Below are 18,889 nucleotides of genomic sequence, written 5' to 3'. Positions count from 1 at the left end.
TACATGCTTTAAAATGTGTTTGAATTCTTGTTACTCTCCCATTAACCTTTTCCAAGTTTTAATCATCTCTCTTGAACTGTAGACATACATTTCTTCTGATCATTGCACTGAGAACTAAGCAAAGATTTTGCTCAGTTGATTGTCATGATCCCTGTGGGTTTTTAGAAGATATTTTTTTTTTTCCAACACAGGCCCTTTGTCTCACTCTCAGCTCCTCCCAGCACAAGTATCCAGTGCACGTTTTGCATTCCCTTTTCCCATGTATCATTTTAGCATCTATTTCATTCATTGTTTGGGATTGATATCAGATTGACAAGCCCATCCACACTGTCTTGTTTACCACTTAGAAATACAGTTAAAGCATTTGCATTCTTCCATTCTTTTTGGAACTTGCTTTGTTTTCCAAGATTTATTGGAAATCCATATTAATGGTAAAGCAAGAAGTGCATCCCACTCTTTTAAGACTCTTGAATGTCAATTATCTGTCTATTTATTTTAAAAACTCTAGCTTTTGTAACTGCTGCTTATTGTCCTCTTTTGTTGCTCTAAAATTCAAAACTATTTATTCACTATGTCTATGATCAAAAAATTCTGCTTTATCTTTATAATTTTTAATTCTGCTGTCAGGTTTTCCTTATATGATATTGCCACCTAATTCCATTTTTTGGTGGATGCAACTCTTTGAGTTAGGAAATGACAATATTAAATACCCATTTTATTAAGTTTGGGTTGAGTTTCCTCATTTTAACACAATTTTCCTTCCTCTGTCATTTCAGATAGGTAGTTAAGGTATTGCCAAATGATACAGTTCAATATTCTGCTCTGGACACCCCCTATTCCTCCATGAGGGCATTCATGCATGAGTGTTTGTTTGCAAAGTGTTGTGACGTGGAAACAGATGATGTAATTCTTCTAGTCAGTGGGGGTATTTATAGCACATATTATCCAAAATAAGTCTTTAATTTAGAAGGCTATTTTCTCTTATTCCCTGTGCTCAGTTGAAAGATACCAAGGGGATTCAATGTATCCATGTGAATCTCCCGTCTCTTCTAAGATGGGAGAAGCCTAAAGAAACCATGTCATTCATAAAATGTGTGTAAGGAGGTGTCTAAAATTCAGTTGTTTGGTTACCTCTCTCCTTCTTACTTCTGCTTCTCTCTGCCCTTTCCTGGGCAGATTAGAACACTCATTTTAATAATCCAATCACACATACACATTCCCATCAGATTTCAGCCCAGCTAAGGCAAACTCAGCTCATAAATAAACAGTATCAATTTCTGTTCTTTAGCAGGCTACCAACACTGATGTACAGACACTTACAGATGTTGGTCTTTTGCTTTACTTTCAATACCTGAATTTCATACAAACTCAGTGTTTCTGTTCCGATATGAGGGTTAATTCACTGATGAAGTTTCATAGTATAGTTGTTCACATATCCGTTGGTACCAGTGTAGACAGAGGGAGATGCTACCAATGGACAATGCACAAACGGTTCAGGGTTGTTTTGGTGGTTAACCAGGATTCTAAGGTTTCTCCACAATATTCTAAAGTGCTTTCAGACCTGTCTGGCCCAAAGGAATCTAAATCTTAATTCAGAATAACAACAACAACAACAAAATCCTTGATGTTTTTACATTTTTGAAGCACCAAACTATTTCTCCATTTCTAGACTGTAGCTACACCTTGTAAATGGTCAGCGATACACGGATTAACATATAGCAGTGTAACATTAATTTAATTTCACATATAAAGAATACAAGATGTATCTTGCTGATTTATTGCTCTTATTTATTAAAGACCTTGATATTTATTTATTTAGTCTCCATATACTTTGTAGTTAGCTGGTCAGAGTCACGGTGCAACCAGCAGTCTTTCTGTAGATTTTAGGTAATACTTGCGTCTGGTAAGCTTTCAGGTAATGCTTATGTTAGGACCAGAGCAGGCCCTATTAAAATCCACGGATAAACTAGCAGATCATCTCCTAGAATAATCCCTCTTAAACCTTTATTACAGCAAGTAGTGCCAGTTCACCTGTTATATTAAATTTAATAAATTACAGTAAGAAGAATGCAGACATATGGGCAGTACAGGTAATTCTTCAAAAAGACGATTATTGTTTTTGCCTTCTTCAGCATGGATATATATGGGCCCAAAATCAAGTGTGTTATTTTGTTGGTTTTATTTATTTATTTATTTATTTATTTATTTATTTTTTCAACAAACTAAAAATACCAGAATTTATGTGTGTAGTACCTATAATTCTATAACTGGAACAATTTTTTAAGAAGTCAACATTGATTTAAGTACTCTTAAAGACAAAATTGTCAGATTTCCAAGATTATTGTCAAGATTATTTTCAATAATCTGATGCCTTTAAAAGGTGATTTTTCTGGTGACTTCTGAAAATCTAACACAGAGGGCACTCATGAGTAGAAGAGCCATTTGTTTAATGAGATGTCCAAGCCTAAGATTCTCACCACCAACAAAGCACTCCAGAGAATGTACACGAAACTGCTGGATGGTTGGGCTGAGGTAAGAAGATGCATATGGTTTGAGCAGATGACTCTGGAACATGCTTTCCACATGTCCAAGTAAGCTTCGGCTAGAGCCGCATCTTTGGAAATGTGGAACATCGGAGCTAGTGTCGTTCCTGCCTTGAACTGGAATCAGGATCCATGAGTTACTGAAATGATTTAGGAGTAGTTGCAGTTTGAGAACATGAAAAGACGTTGTCTAATATTGGAAAAGAAAAAAAAAAAAAAGACCATGTAAATAAAAAGAATTCCTTTTAAAAGATTTTTTTTTTGTAATTATTAAGTGATTGGGTATAAAATTGCTAAACCTCTTGCCTCGATACAAATGTCCAAGGCTACAGATAACACTTCATTTCTTCACAAATCATTTGTTCTAAAAAGTGCTGTTTTTTCTGAGTCACTTATCCTTGCCTACTGCTTTGCTTCTTACACAATGAGTAAAATAACTGACAGACTAAAGTGCAGTGCTGTGATATCCAATTGTGTTGACTGTGCGTGATTCTACATTTCTCTGATTCTCCTTCTAGCTCTACTGGCTGTGCAGCTGTAGCAATAAAAAGTGTGTTTTGCTGTTTAAGGAAAGTGACAAGTAGGATGCCGAGGGAGAAAGTAGTATTTTGTCACTTATCTGATTATAGTTTTGTACAAATTTGGAAAACAAGTTACTTTACTGCTTCTATATCACAGAACTCTATAATTCACATCTACAAGACAGTAACTCTATTGCTTTAGAATATATATTCTAAGGTTGTGTCCCTGCAATCTCCTTAAATAAACCTAAAAAATGGGCTTGTTTATTTAGTGTTCGACTAGCGTAAAACTCCTGTATCTAACCATATTGTTAACATCCACAGTCTGCTTTCAATTTGCTTCACAAACCCGTGAATTCTACACAAGTGCTTGTGGGTGGAAAGATGACTACTTAATACATGTTAATTTGTGTGCATGACATAGAAACGGTTTCTAAAAAGACAGCTCTGTCCCCTACCCCTAAATACTGACAAAATTTTCAGAATGCCAGGAATGTTGTTACAGATGTGTAAATGCCATGAAACTGAATGCAATTTTGCATCTTTAATGTGGTCCTTGTGCCTCTGGTACCAAAGTAAAGCAGTTTCCTGATACAGCTGTAATTGCTGTTTGGTTACTAAATATATTTCCTTAAACATAAGAATGTTTGCTTTTTTTTTTTTTTTTTCTTAAAGAACTAGAAACTTTGTGCTCTTTTGGTATTATGAAATCATAGTTTAATATCAGTGCTGAAAACCATATTTGGGGCTGGGAGCAAACAAAATCAATCCTGTTTTCTTCTGTGAAGCTGAACCTAGTGTGTTCCCTCCACAAACTTCAGGTTCTGACAGATGGATTTCCACCCTGTGAAAGCAAGTCATAGTCCATGGGCAACAAATACATGCTACACGAAGACATCATGGGACAAGTGTAAGAGGCCTAGTGCTGCCTTACCGCTCATTTACTTCTACCAGCCCACGCACTTTGTTTTGAGTGAGGCTGAAGCAGTTCATCTGGAGGTGACACTTCCCGCAGCCCTGTAGCTTGGGGCAGGGACACTTTTGCATGCTGGAAGAGGAGAGTGGAAGCAACACAACAAATAGAAGCAGAAAATCTTCCTGTTAGGAAGACTTCTGTCAGCTTTAATGAAAAATTCCTGCAAGTCTCTGTGTTATGATTTGCTCTGAGGAAACCAAGAAGGGAAAAAAATGCAGATAAACGATCACAAGATAGAAAAGGAAAGGCCAGACCACAGATCTTGGTGGAACTTGTGAAGACCCAGTGCTTTACAGCCAGCACTGTATTGTCACTGCTGAGACTGCTTTTGCTGACTTTGTTTACCTGACTCCTAAAAGCAATCCCACGTAATCTATACCTCGAGCGAGGTGCCTGGGCTGCCTGCCCGTCATGGCGAGGAAGTCAGGGATCTCACGGGGAAATCTGCAGCTGTCACTTTTCTGAGAGACAGAATAGACAGTATTGTCTCAACTGCTGACCTTCTTGGGATTGCCATACCCTGTTACGTTGTGACTCAGATGTTGTTATGTTGTGTTCTTTTGGACATGGTGCTCATGGGGTCTGTTTTATAAAAGCAGCAGGTGTTCTCACCTGTTTTAAAACTTCCAGTTTTGCAATATCTTTGCAGTAGCTGCAATATATATATCTTAATAGAATAAATAAGTTATGTTATTCTAATTGTTTCCTAGACCTTCCTCAGGCATAAACCATCAGTCAGCTCCCGTGACCTAAGCACTTGCTTTCAGCTGGCCCAAAGTGGGGATGCAGTGTCACTTTGCAGAAAAAAAAAAAAGGCTGAAGATGGACAGGAGCAGTGAGAGAAGTGTGATTACACAGCCCAGTGGGTAGGACACTTACAGAGGAAAGGGGAGGCTAGGGTCAGGCAAGGCTCTAAGGACTGGTTGGGCATTTTACCTAATTAAAAATTAATGCTCAGCTGCACAGAGGATGCCTAGTTTTAGGAGGTTGGTTTGGTTTAGGAAACATGCCAAGCTTTTCAACCCTACTGTGACAGTTATTTCGAGCAGAAGTGGCATCTTAGGAGCCAAAGGGATTTTAGTGTCACCTTAGCAATGCTAACTCATCAGAGGGCTAAAGAAGGATTTTGAAGATTGCAGCTTGGATTTAGGAGCCTACATTTTAGCAGCACCTTTTACAATATCTAAACTTTACAGGTCAGATGCTAAATTTTCCAGAAGCCATGAGCTGTTTGTGGGACACACTGAGAACTATTGCTTATGCTTGTTTGTGATACTGCTCCAAGGGTTGTCCTTTGGAAACTTGTCTCTGTCTTAAAACTTTCCTCACCTTTGACTGAATAATACTTTTGTATACACGCTTAAATTTTGGGGACTGGGACCTTTACCTGAAAGGTCAGTGTGGCACATTTCTCCTCCATGCCTGGCCACACAAAACAGGAAAAGAAACCACAAAGTTCTGTAGGTCAAGCTTTTATATATAGATGTGAAATATAAGGTAAAAAAAAAAAAAAAATCAGCCATGTTTTTCCAATACATGAAATGGTTGAAGATTTGCACAGCTTATTGTTATTATGATTCTTCTGTATCAAAGAATCCAGGGAAGACTATCACAGTGCAACCCCCTCCTTTTGGGGCAGCACTGTTAAGACAGCATACATAAGGCAGCATCCTGCTTTGTTTTTCTTTTCTCCAACAACTCTAATTATTTTATTTTTAATTTTGGTTGTTGCTCTAATGCTTATTGAGTAACTTTAAAATGAAATTGTAATAAAACACACTTAAAGCTGTAGGCAGTGCAAACACTGAAATGATCTGCGAATTTTTGGACACAAGTTTTTTACCAAACATTCCTAAATCAGTAATTGGTAGCAGTGGCCCAGCCATTTCCCAAACCAGAGAACATTTCACAGGATTTATTTCTGCCAGAGGAATGTTAAACACTTCTCTCACCAATTCAGAAACCTTAGCCTTTAATGTTGACTCAAAGAGCTTAGTTGCTTATGAGAGCTTAGTTTACTACGGAGAAGGTGGAAAGTATTTTTTTCGGAATAATGTGAAAATAGCTTTTAGACAAAGGAATACTGAAAGTGTTTATTGCCTGCAGGGTAATCCCACGTTTCATGATAGCCTAGAAAGTGGACATATAGCCTTAGAGGAAAAGGGTTTTTGCTCTTTTAACACGTCAAGAAGCTAAAGGGGAGACCCTCATCCTGAGCATCAACAGCTACTGGTAGGACAGAGGAAATTTGAGTTTCACTGTGATGAGGAATCAGACAGGGAAACAAGATTTGTAAGAGCGTGTTAAACTGCCATCGCCCCCTAACAATAGCCACAGCACTGGAAAATGCCGACCGCTAATTACAGGATAAAACCGGTGAGCACTTGCAAAATGTCAGGCTGAAGACGGGCAAAAAGCCGCGAATTTCCACAGCTGAAGAACAACCTGGAAGCTGACTTTTAATGATAAAGCACTCCATACCGAAACCCACCTGGATCAATCCTTACCAAATGCCACATGCTTTAAAATAGGAGCTGTGGTAAAATAATGATAAGCCTGATGGTTTTCATCGCAGGGGTCTGTGACCACCCACTTGCATGTCCCTTCCTACCCCACTCTGAGTAACAACTGACCTCTGAAACTCAAGGAATACCTGGAAAATCCTAAAGGAAGCACATCTTTCTTGGTTCTTCACTACTGATGGCAAATGAGCACTCTGTAGGCCTGTTAGCTGAAGAGTTGAGAAAGGGCTGAAGTGTGAGGGCAGCTCTCACCTGGTCAGCCACACAAAGCAGGTACAGTGCTTACACCGGGTAATGCAAAAGCATTTTGTGATTCCTCTGAGGATCTGTTTACAGCTCTTGACATTGTAGGAGGACTGAGAGGTAGCATTAGGACACACCAGCCTCATCCGTTATGTTATTCTATGTGCGTTTTCTTTGTGTTCCTTCTCAGGACCCAGCATCGCAGGATGGGTGCGCAGAACGGAACTGGAATCCCACAGCCGGCAACCTAGCTACAAGAACTCTTCATTTTTACTTAATTTAACCTTTTTGGCTTGCATTAGCTTTCTGATGAACTTTCTCCTGAAAACTGGAAGCCGTGTGGGTGCCGGGCCGCTTCGGAAGGGCCACCATCCTTGGGCTGCCGGGGGCCAGGCCGAGCAGCAGAGGCCGGACACCACGGTGAAGGGCTTCCAGCTCCAGCCCCGCCGGGAAAGCGAGAGCTGTAGGGAAAGGGGGAAAATATATATATAAAAAAAGTTGCCAGCTCCCATTAAGATTTATTGTACGTCTGAACTTTTGTAGTCCCGACGCTTAACGACAGATGGTGGTGTAACTCCACCAATTTTGTAACGTCTCCCTTCGCTTTGATGTTGTAATACAGATTCTCCTCGATTGGACTTCGGTTAAAACCAACATTTTCTGCTCCTTCCAAACCGTCTCGGGAGCCGTGCACGGGGAGGAAGGGGAACAAACCTATTTAGAAGAGGAGCCTGTTTTCTCGGTCGCTTTATAAACAATCCTAATTGAAAATGGCAATCTGATAGACACCTAACGCTGCCAGCTGCACAGAGAAAATACATTAAATTAATTAAAGGAAGACGGTTTCAAAGCGGTTTATTTGAAGCGAGAAATACAATACAACTGTGCAGATGAAATCTCGAACCGTAAACAGGAACAAATAAAACGCACCAGCCTTTTTCATTACAAAGCCAAGTTGTGTTTTTTTTTTCCGCCGTAACCACCGCCGTAAAAATAAAAGAGTCGGCGAAGTGTTTGTTTGTTGAGCCCTCCTTTTTCGTGGCACTTGCGAGCCGCTCAGACCCGAGCAACGCCGACTAATTTAAGCAGCCAAGCGTCGTATTGTTCCCCGCGTGTTATTACCCGCTAGGCAGAGAGGCTGTCAGCGGCGGCCGTGTGAACGAGGGGGGATTTTTTACCTCGCCTTGAAACAAAGCGGAGAGCTGCCGGGGGCTGCGGAGCTACCGCGGCTCGCGGGAGAGGAGGGAGCCCGGCTCGACGGCGGCGGCCCGGGACCGGGCAGGGCAGAGCAAAGCAAGGCAGGGCCGGGCAGAGCAGGGCACAACAGGGCATCCCGACCTGGGGCAGGCCAACCCGGGGCAGCCCCGGCGCCGCCGTGCACCTCCTCTCCCGTCCGGCCCTCCGCAGCCGCGGCGCGGGGGCGCCCGACGGAGCCGTCGGTGCCCGGCTGCGGGGCCGCGCCGCCGCCCGCGGGTTCCCCTCCGCCAAGCGCTGTGCCCGCCGCCCCTTTTCTCCGGCCGCAGCCTTGGGACGCCCCCCGCAGCCGGTTCTGCGGGGAAACCCGCCCGGCTCCCCACGGGGACCGCAAGGCGCCCGCCCGCCGCCTCAGGGAAGGGGGTGTCGGCTTTGGGCCCGCGCAACTTGCGCCTCCGCGGAGCCCCGCGGCCGAGCCGGTTCATCCCACCGGCAAGCGGAGCCCGCGGGGGGCGATTTCGTTTGCAGGCGCAGGGGAGCGCGGCGGAGCGCCCCGCACGGGTCCCCCCCGCCCCGCACCGTCCCGGGGCCGCGGAGGGATGCTGCCCGCGACCACCCCGCTCCGCAGCCCCCAGCTCCTCGGGGGGCACGGCGGGCGCCCCCCCGCAACCGTTGCGCTGGCAAACTGGCGAGAAATAAAAGCGGCCGGGGTTTAGCGGCAACGGCGGCGGGCGAGGTGTGCGTGAGATAGGGCTGAGGGCGGTGGGGGGGGGGGGTAAGGGAGAGTGGGAAGCGGGAGGTGGGGGGGGAGACAAAAGAGTTGCAAGTAGCAAATAAATATATTTTACGACCACCCATCGGCAGCGCCGCGCCCCCGCGGCAGCCTGCCCCGGCGGTGAACTTTCACCTCCCGAACCCGAGCTCGCCCCATTGGCCGGCCCCGCCGCCGCCCCGCACGGGCCCCCCCGCAGCCGCCCCGGCCCCCTCCCGGCGGCGGGGCCGGGGCCGGGAGGGAGCCGGGGCGGCCCCGTTCGCGGGGGGCCCCCGCGGAGTTGCCGAAGTTGCGGCGGCTCCGCCCCCGCGGTAGCGGCCGTGCGGGAGCCCGGGGGTGGGGGGGCGCAGTGCCCCCGGTGGGGCCGGCCGGGAGCGAGCAGCCGAAGCGAAGTTATTATGATAATTATTTTTTTTTAATTCGTCCCGCGGTTAACGCCGAGCGGCGGTGCACGCAGGAGAGCTTTTCGAATGCGAAAAGTGCCGGGCGGAGGTTAGGGCGCTGGGAGCGGGAAGATGCTTGAATTACAGCGCAGCCCGCTTTGTTAATTTGCTGATGTACCTGCGGGCCGGCAGCGGGATTAAGTGCCCGGCATCGAGTGCCCGGCAATCGCGGGGGCCCGCAGCACTCCTCCCGCTTCTGGCCACGCTGCCAACTGGTGTCCCCCCCCAAACCCCATCCTCGCCCAAAGCGCGGGGACGCCCTTGGGATCCCGGGGGCGGCCGGTTCCCTCGGGGGGGGGTGGGGGTGGGGGGCTCTTGCACCTTGCCGCGGCCCGTCGGGAGGGGAGAGAAAGTTTCGGGAAGCGGAGGGGCGAGGATGCGGGGGGGATGCGGCGGCAATGGGGGGGACCCCCGCCCGCATCCTCATCCCTCCTCCCCTCCACGGCGCCTCCCACGCGGATCCCTACCCCCGTGCTCGGCCCGCGGCACGTCGAGGGCTGCCAGCAGGCTGCAGCCACTCGGCACTGCCAGCACAACACCCGGCTTTGTTTTCTCCCCGTCTGCTAAACTCGTTGTGTCTAACGGAGCAAAAAAGAGGGGGGGGGGGGGGGGGAGGGGGGGGAGAGGAGAAGGAGGAGGGAGGGAGAGAGGGAGGGAGGGGGTGAGAGGGGGGCGGGGAGGGGAGAGCAAACAACTTCCCCGACGGTTTGTTTACACAGCAGGTGGACCCGACGGCGGAGGGCGGCTCGCAGCGACCGCGCCGCCGGGGCCCGGCCGGGGGAGGCGCGGAGCGGAGCGGGGCGCGGCGGCCGGGGCAGGGCAGGGCAGGGCAGGGCAGGGCGCAGCGCGTCCCGTCCCGTCTCGTCCCGCCGCACTTTTGGCTGTTGCCATCTCCCCCCCCCCCCCCCCCCCTTTCCTCCCACCACCACCCCGCGCATTATTAGCACTCCTGTGCAGGCCACTTCGCGATCATGTGAGGGCTCCCTCTTCACTCCTCTTTTTCTCTCCGAAGGAGTCGGTGTGTGTGTGCGGCGGTTTTTTTTTTTTTTTTCCTTTCCCTTTTTTTTTTTTTTTTTTTTTTGCATTCCCAACAAAACACATACACACAGGCGGCACACTCCGCACACAGCCAGACCCCCGCACGCCGGGGGAGGGAGGGAGCGAGGCAGCGGCAGGCAGCGCCAGCCTGCGGGAGGGGCGCCAGGCACCGCACCCGCGGAGGGGCCCCCCCGGCCGCCCCCCCACCTCCCGGCCCGCTCGGCCCGGCGGCGGCAGCGGCGGCTCCGCCCGCAGAGACTTTGCATGTGCGCGCCCGTGTGCGCGGCTCCGCTCGCCCTTTTTCTCTCGGTGTCAGCTCGTCGGGACGCCCTGCACGGTGTCTCCTCCCGGTAAGTATTCCCCCCCCCACCCCCCGCCAACCCCCCGCACACACCCGTCCCCTCCTCCCCCCGCAATCCGGTGTGACTCGCTGCTTCCCCCCGCTCTCTCTCCCCCCCCCCACCCCCAGGCTCCGTTGCTCACTCACTTGCCGCGGGAAAGTTTGGCCGGTGACATGTGTCAGCTCCCCCGGCGCCCGGGGGCACCGCTCCCGAAAACGCACCGCATGCGGGGGGGGGGGCGCTGAGCCGCGGGGGGGGGGGGGGGGTTGCCGCTGCCCCGGCCGGAGTTTGGGCTGAGCCGGAGTTTGGGCTGCGCCCGGGTCCCTTTCTCTGCACCCCCCCTCCGGTCTCAGCCCCACTTTCCCCAAATCTCCCGGGGCTGCGGGGCCGAGCACCGCCGCTGCTCCGCACCCGCGCCCCCCCGGCCGCCCCCCCCGCGTAATTAAAACCAAACAACCTGTAGCCTTCCCGTGCGGGGCCAGAAGTGCAAAGCAGGGAGGGCTCGGGGCCGGGCTTCCCAGGGAGCGTTTCCAGGGGAGGCTCGGCCGTCCTCGCCTCGCTTCCCCGTTTGTGTTGTTTTTCTTTTTTTTTTTTTTTTTTTTCTCTTTCCCCCCCTTTTTTTTTTTTAAAAGACCTCCCCAGCAGACAGCCGGGGTGAAGAAACGTGTCACGTTTCTCCTTTGTGTGCTGCCTGCCTGCCGGAGGGAGAAGCGAACAGCCTCCCCCCCACCGCTCCGCCGCCTCCCTCCCGTCCTCTGAGCGCGGAGGGGAGGCCGGGGCCCCCCTCCCGGAGCCGGCCGCCCCCTCGGGGCTACCCCGGGGCGCCCCCGCTGGCTCGGGTGGGGAACCGCGGGGCCTCCTGCGCCTGCCGACGGCTTTCGCCCCCTCCCCTTATACACCCCCCCCAAAAAAAAGACAAAAAAAAAAAAAAGCCTAAAACCAAGGATTAATAAATAATGCTCCTGGAGCTGCGGAGTTCCGCAGGCGGCCTCCGTGGCTGGTGGGTGGGGGCCTTGCCTTGAAATTGGCTCTTGAAATTCAAGAGGTCCGCGGGACCTGGAAAGTTTTGAAAGTTTAATTTTTTATTTTATTTATTTATTTATTTATTTATTTCGGAGAAGGGAGACCGCGGCGGTGAGGCATGCCCTGAGGTGTTTGCTTTTCAAGTCGGGAGCGCCGGGGTAAGGACGAGGAGGGGAGGGAGAGGCGAGCGCCGTGCCCGCCCCGCCGCCTGCCCCTGCCCCGCAGCGCGCTGCTTGCGCGCCCCGCGGAGCGCTCGGCCTCTGCCCGCAAAGCCGCTGCCACCCAGCTGCTCTTGCATGGCAAAGGTAAAGACAGCCCGCTAGGCGACTTTTTTTTTTTTTTTTTTTTTTTTCACCCCGCAGATGTCAGGTTCAGGAGGCTGCGGGCCCGTTTCCCAGCGCAGCCCCTGGCTGGGCGCTGGTGAGGTCCCAGGATGGGGTTGCTGGCATGGGGTGCAGGCTGGGTTGTGTGCGGGCAGGGTTTGTTGGCAGGAGAGCGTTCATTCAGACCTCGCAAGAGCAGTCCGGAGAGAAGGCGCGCTGCTGCTCTATTCCCAGGGGAAAAATAATCTCAAAAGTCCCTAAATTTATTCTATCATCGTCTGTACGTACATAGTGCAGAGCCGCAGATGGAAGCACACACAGTAATCGCTACCTGGGAATCGCTTCTATTTTGACAAAGCCTCATTTGTTTATATACTTTCTTAAAGAGAAAAAACACAGAAGGTCCCCTTCCAAAGAGGATTTCCCCTGGTCTTTTCCCTGCATGAAAGCCCCTATCCAAAACTCCCTCGAGTCAGCAGGAAGCTTTCTGTTGACATCAGTGGGAATCACTCCGTTGACTCGATGCCCTTGGATCAGGCCCTTGCAAATTTCGTTACCAATGTGGGACTAGGAACTTGTGCGCTCTGTCTGTGCTCCCTTGTTAATTTGTGGGGGGGGAAAAAGAAGTCAGATAAAGTTTAAGAGATTTTGACACATTTTTTTTTTTCCTGTGCTAGGTAATTTAAAACCATTAAGGAAAAACATTACTGCTAGTAATATTACTCTAAAGAAAATATGATTAATTATTAAATCCGCTTCTCTAATGCTACACTAAACCCTTTCGAGTGAGATATAGATTTTAATGTTCAAATTAGTATTTATTTTTAATTTAAGGCTTTCCCTGACTATAATTTGTTCATATTTAGTATAGATATAGAAAATATGCCTATTTTGCACTTAAGCACTGTTTTAATGTTATTCTTTGAAAACAGTAGTGTTCTGTAGCATTTTTGTATACTTAAATCATTTGTTTAACTGTTTGGCATAGTAAATTACTAAATAGTTGAGGGAAAGGAAACAGTGTTTCAAACAGAGCATTCCCAAAATACATAAAGTAACCTTCATGCCAATTCATAGGTCACTTAGTGACATACAAAGTGATGCATAATTAGCTATTCTGATTTATTTTAATACCTAGGACCTGAAATAGGCTGCTTCATGTGCGGCCTTACTAGTGTAGGCTGTAAGATGTAACAGGAACGTTAACCTGCAAGCTTGAGCAGAATCAATTGTATAAATATTTGGGTATTTCTTTGTTTTTAGTTTAACCTCAGGGATTCTTAGGTTTTGTCACAAGACCTATGTTTGAGTAAAGTGTTGGTAACATTTGGGAGAGGAGAAAAATTAAATGTTTTGTAGCTTTCTCTTTAGTGTAAATTTGTGTAAAATTACCAAAGGTTCTGTAAGGAGCAACCTAATTAGTGTTTACAGAGTGTGAGGAAGAGTAAAGCAAGTATGTTGAGCTTGGGCTATTTTAATTAATCAATCCATGGCACTATTTTTAAACCTCAGTAGGGTCTGTACCATAGCTAGGTGTTGAGTTATAGAGATTTTTGAAGTGACTGCTTTTTTTTTTTAGTAATCATCTGTTGCTTAATACATTTTTAAGATTTCTGTAATAAGATGCACCAAAACTATCATTTTAAGATTAAGGCTATATTTTCTCAGAAATGTTCTTCATGGACTTTAATGTATTTTAAAATATTACTGTAGCATAGGCTTTGTTTTCTGGACTGGTTTACATGAACTAGAATAAGCTTTTTATATTCTGAATATACCTGATTCAGCATTGCATGCACAGGAGTTATTCAAGGCTAGTGGGCTGAAAACAATAGAAAACTTCTGAGATCTGATCCGTGCTGTGGCAGTGTTTTGCTATGTGTCATTGAAAATGTCACTTAGCCTCTTTGTTTTTCATCGTCAAAATGTGAGGACTGGTATTTATCTATCTTTCTGATAGTGTGATTAAATAATATTTCTTGAATTCTGAGGGCCCTTTTGTTCCATTTCTTTTTTTGCCAGGTTTATTTTGGAGAAATTTAGTTCCGATAGTGGTTTAAAAAAGAATGGTTGGTGGGAGTCACCATGTTTTTTCTTTGTGAGTCAGATCATGAAGAGGTCACTTGCTTGTAGGGATTGAAAATGATTTAGGACATAGGTCACTGAGAAGTACTTATGGAGTGATTTTGGCTGGAGAAAACTGCAAATCACCCTGAAACTCAAAAATGCTATCAACATGGTTATGAAATACTAATTTTTGGTACAGTTCAAGTGATTACTCTTTTTAAACTTCGTGGCAGCTAGTGGGTTTAGAAGTAATGCGAATTATCTATTTTTTCGCTGCCACTGTAGCATACCTCTCAACTAATCCTCATTAAAAGGAATGCTTGTCATTTAGATTCCCGTTATCCATCCTATTTTGATCTGAAATCTTTCTTGTTTGCATGTGTAAATTAGTGGCACCAGAAAAACTGAGTAAAAAAAAAATGAAATTATAGAACAGGTTAGCTACAGTAAAGTAACCTCAGTATCATAGTTCAGCGTTATTTGTTTGGAGGTTTGCTTCCACATTCGCTCTGTCACAGAATGAACATACTTACCTTAGTGCGAGTGTTTCCAAGGCTAGTTTTAAACTCAAATTTCAAAACTGCTAGATTGGCATAAAAACAAGGAGCAGTCCCACAAGTATCATTTAACACTGATAATCTTTTCTTCTCCTTTTTGAGGCTCTCACTAGTTTAATGACACTTACTACCTTTTTAAATCTTCCAAGATGTATACTTCAAATTATAAGAGGCATCTGTATCCTTTGATGCAAGATTTGCATCTGTTTTGGCTTTTCTGCTTGCTATTTTTTTTTCTTTCCATTTCTGCTATATTTGCATTTTAAGGGCAAGACAATGTTTTGTGTCAGGAAGCTGGATTTAAAAGTGCCAGCAATAGCTCGTCTGTGCTGTCATCAGTGAAGTAGCTGAAAATAATCTTTTTAATGAACAGTTGCTTCAACGTTCACCGGTGCACCAAAATGTAGTTTGGGGTAATGCTAGAAAGTAAAGTTTGAGCTCCGAAGAGTGAGTTATGCGTGGAATGGCATTTAATATCATGTTTTCAGTTCCCATTCTAAGGCAAATTAAATTGAAATGTTAAGCACGTTGTATTATACTACCGACTATATTAAGCATTTTTAGTGAATTGTAAAGGTTGTTCAGAAGGGGGAACGAGAGCGTTGTAGGCTTAACTTTTTATCCATTCACTTAGCTATATCGTCTTCCTGCAAATAGTAATCACACGTCCTCCTCCTTACAGCTGCAGCTGGAAAGGGTTTCGCTGCAGTTGGTTTCACATTGAAATATGTGCGCTAGTCAGGCTTGCTGCTGCGGGCTGAGCCGAGCCCTTGGATGCCGTGAGCAGCACGCTCGACGGGCCCGAAGTTTGGATGCCTGTCACCGACGGCGGCAGAGGGCTTTGCTGGGGCTGTAGATAACAGAGGTGACTTTCTGACTGATGGGGCTGTGCGTGGGAACGGGCAGGTAGGTTGAAGTGACGGGCAGCCACTTCATTCAGCAGGCGGGACGGGTGTTTGCTTCCCCGTCCCCCCACCCACCCCCTGTAGTGAGAGAGAAGTTTCTGGTCCACTGGTGGCCGCAGACCCTTTGCTCAGCGTGCCCTTGGACCTTTGCATGCCCCAGACCATGGCTGCAAATTGCATCAAATTAAGCATTTCGACAAATTGCTCAGTTCAGCCCCGTTTAAGCTAGTTTGCCTGCAGGATGTTGTGAGGAAGGCGCAACTGCAGCAGGCCCGTGCCAGCTCCGTCCCCCTGGGAGGTAGCCTGTCCTCTCTGCTGTTGGGCCCCAAACTGGAAATGCGTTTGAAGAGTGACATTTTGAGGCTAGATGATATATCATTATATATAACTAGGAAGTTTTTTTTCTAAGCACGTTGCTTCTTCGGGTAAGTATTTACATTTTTATGAAAAATTGCCTGTACCTCATAAGACTGATGTTTTGCTGAAGGAATATGAACAGTCCTATTGAAAGTCACTTGTTTTTGCTCTCACAACGTGATGCGTATTTTGCAACTTTGATCAGAATTTCTCAAAAATTTAAATACCGATTTATTCAATTATCCAGCTTCTGGGTTTCAGCCTAAAACAGCATGGTGCATATTTTAAAAATGTGGATTATGTATTTGAGGTAGTTTGAATTTGTGTGTTTGAGATAATTTGACAAATTATGTATCTGACACATGCAGGCGTTAAAACATTGTGATCTTAACAGAAGTAACCACTATTATTTTGGTGGTCTGTCCTCTGGGGGAAGGAAGGTGAATGGCTGTACGAGCTCCGTGTGCTGCACCGCTTCTCCCACAAGGCCAAGTTGGATAACTCTTGTCTGCAAACTAAGGAACCTGTGTTCATAGGGGTAGTCTCCGAGCTGCTGAGTTATTTCAAGCATAATATTGTGCTAAGGATCTATCAGATGTTGAATTTTAATTTGCCCAGGAACGGCTGAGAAAAGCTAAAAGGTGAATATATCCCTAAACACCATTTAAACCCCAGCATTCAATCAAAGCTAAATCTTGTTGTAAAAAAAAGTTGCTGTCAATTATTTTGTCGATTTCTCTTTCTGTAACTCTTACTGTTAATATTTAGGAGGCTCGATGTTCTTCTGGCATTGTAACCCACCTGGTTAAAAAAAAAAAAGCTGTGGGTAATCGTATGCAGTAAAACCTGCAGTTGACGTTTATCTGCTTGGAAATTAGATCAGAAACTGTCAAGTTTTACCACTTACAAATAATGTAAAGGAAATTTTAAGGGGTAGCTGTGGGAAGCCACGAAGGGCTTTGGAAAGGAGAGTGACAACACAAAAACAATGAAGATTTGGGAGTGCTGTGGAAAGCGGCCAGAGAAAACATGTGATTGGGACAGAGCCAGCCAGAGTGGTGAGGGGGGAGCCGCTAGGAAAGTGTGGTTTTGCAGGAGAAAAGGCAGCGTGATTTTTATCTGATGGCCAATATCTGAAATGCATTTTTCACCATAACTACATCTAAGAGAAGGAGCAACCAGCTTTCTCCATAGCAGCGTTCTGCATGCAGTCAGGCGCAGTTTTAGCAGGCACAGAGGAGTTATGTCAGTTGACGCTGGTCAAAGCTTGGGCCTTAAGAGTGCTGTAAGCTATTTCAAAAAATACTTAGGTTTTGTCATTTACAGTGTGTGTCACAGTGTGTGTCTTTGAAAACTTATTTATTAGTTGTTGTGCTGGAAGTTGATGTTTAATTAGTGCAGTGCTAAGCATCAGTTTCCCGGTGTGGCAGAGCTCTTCTGAAGATAAAGGGGAAGAAAAGTATATAGAAAACAGAGGCTAGTATCTTTTGGAGTCTAAAACACAGTAATTGAAATATTTATGATTCAAGGCACTACTCAGTGAGAGAACACAGACGGAATTGTGGTTTCATTACAGTACTTACAGTATTCTCATGACCTAAAAATGAAAACACAAAAACCTAATGCAGTCAGGTGTGCACAGACTGCAGAGATGCGCATAGCTGATGAACTGTTATGTTTTCCACTTGTGTCAATATGTTTTCGTCTTAGTGTAAGCAGATACTTAATTCAGATAAGGAATAAACTATTATCCTATGTACAGCACAGTAAACATAAGAGACAGAGTGCTGAAGACTCCCAGGTATGTGGTAAAAATGATTCTTCAATTGAAAATGAATTTGTGGAATATATGGGTGCTAAAGCTGTGTAAATATTAGGATGTTGTTTTGCTAAAGATCATGTAATGTTTTGCCCAGAAATTCACTCAGACTCATTTGTTACCAGTCTTGAATGCATTTAAATTACTTTTAATGTTGTGATGATGCCTGTAAATTGTTTTCAGTACACAGTAACTGTCAGTGTACATTGAAGAATATATGTGGTCAGTAGTTCATAAGATAACTATGTTGAATATGCAGAAGAAGTTTCACACAATGTCATAAATCCTTGCACATTCTTGTGCTTAATAAGAAGGAATTAAAGCGTATTGTGACAGAAACTTGGACATATTTGGTATTTAATTCTATTTTAAGTGAATGATGTCTTGTGGAAGAGTTTTGTGGAAGATGTGTTTAACCTTGGAAGTGTTGACCAGTCTGTTCCTGGGCCTCTGTTTATGATTGATCTGGAAGGGGTGTGAAGTGTACCAGAGCAACTGGAATTTTATATCTTTTGAACTTTCACATGGCAAGTTTTAAAAAAAAGTAAGTTCGTTCGTTCTTTCTTTCTTTCTTTTCTTTCTTTCTTTTTCTTTCTTTCGTTCGTTCGTTCATTCGTTCGTTCATTCATCTGGGATCTTCAAGTGATCACTGAGTAGCCAGGAGAATGGTAACATAGCCAAAATACTCGTGTATTCTTGTAGGACACTGGTGGGGAAATTGATGATGGTTGAAAAGTGTCTGCGGTGGGTGTGCATCTTTGGGAGTGGCGTGTGTCTGCATCTGCACCCACATCCATCAACAGCTTCCCAGGAAGAAAGCTACAGGCTTCAAAGGGAAAATCCATTGGGTAGATTTATTGAATCTCAGTTTATGGGACAGAAACATTCTAAAGAAGCATGCATCCAAAATTTTCTGAAGTTGATATGAAGACTGCCTGTGTTTACTCAGAGTTTCAGCTTAGACATGGAGATTTGTTGATACTTCAGATGTATTTGTATGTTCATGTGCAAAACAAGTGTCTGAGGTTTTTCTGAGGCTACTTGGTTGCTCTTCAGAACTGCCTAGGCTGAGACTGGTGACAGATTACTTATGTGTGGCTAAGCCATCCCAGTGCAAAGGAAAGCAAGATTCCACAAATTAGCAAGGAAGACTTTTTTCTTTCCTGAGGGAGTATTATTTTTAATCCCATAGTTTTTCCACAACTGAATATTTAATTATGAATTCAACTTCCTGTCCCCTATCCC

The 18,889-nt window shown here is 45.8% G+C and overlaps 1 protein-coding gene across 11 annotated transcripts in view; it reads left to right on the top strand.

The window, feature by feature from the left end:
* Positions 1 to 9,873: 9,873 nt before the first annotated feature.
* FOXP2 (forkhead box P2) overlaps positions 9,874 to 18,889 on the top strand; it is a 439,933-nt gene continuing 430,917 nt past the window's right edge. For 2 of the 11 annotated variants that reach the window (XM_080555100.1, XM_080555109.1), the window contains exon 1: positions 9,880 to 10,602. The gene's annotated coding sequence lies outside the window, so the exon portion shown is untranslated. Of the gene's footprint in view, positions 10,603 to 18,889 lie in introns of all 11 variants that reach the window. The other 9 variants (XM_080555114.1, XM_080555101.1, XM_080555102.1 and 6 more) reach the window with 6 other exon arrangements.

Source organism: Anser brachyrhynchus (assembly GCF_964034855.1).
Source record: "Anser brachyrhynchus genome assembly, chromosome: 1".
Lineage (NCBI taxonomy): Eukaryota > Metazoa > Chordata > Aves > Anseriformes > Anatidae > Anser > Anser brachyrhynchus.
The sequence above is the reverse complement of the archived record's forward strand: the minus strand, read 5'-3'. Positions and strand labels throughout refer to the sequence as shown.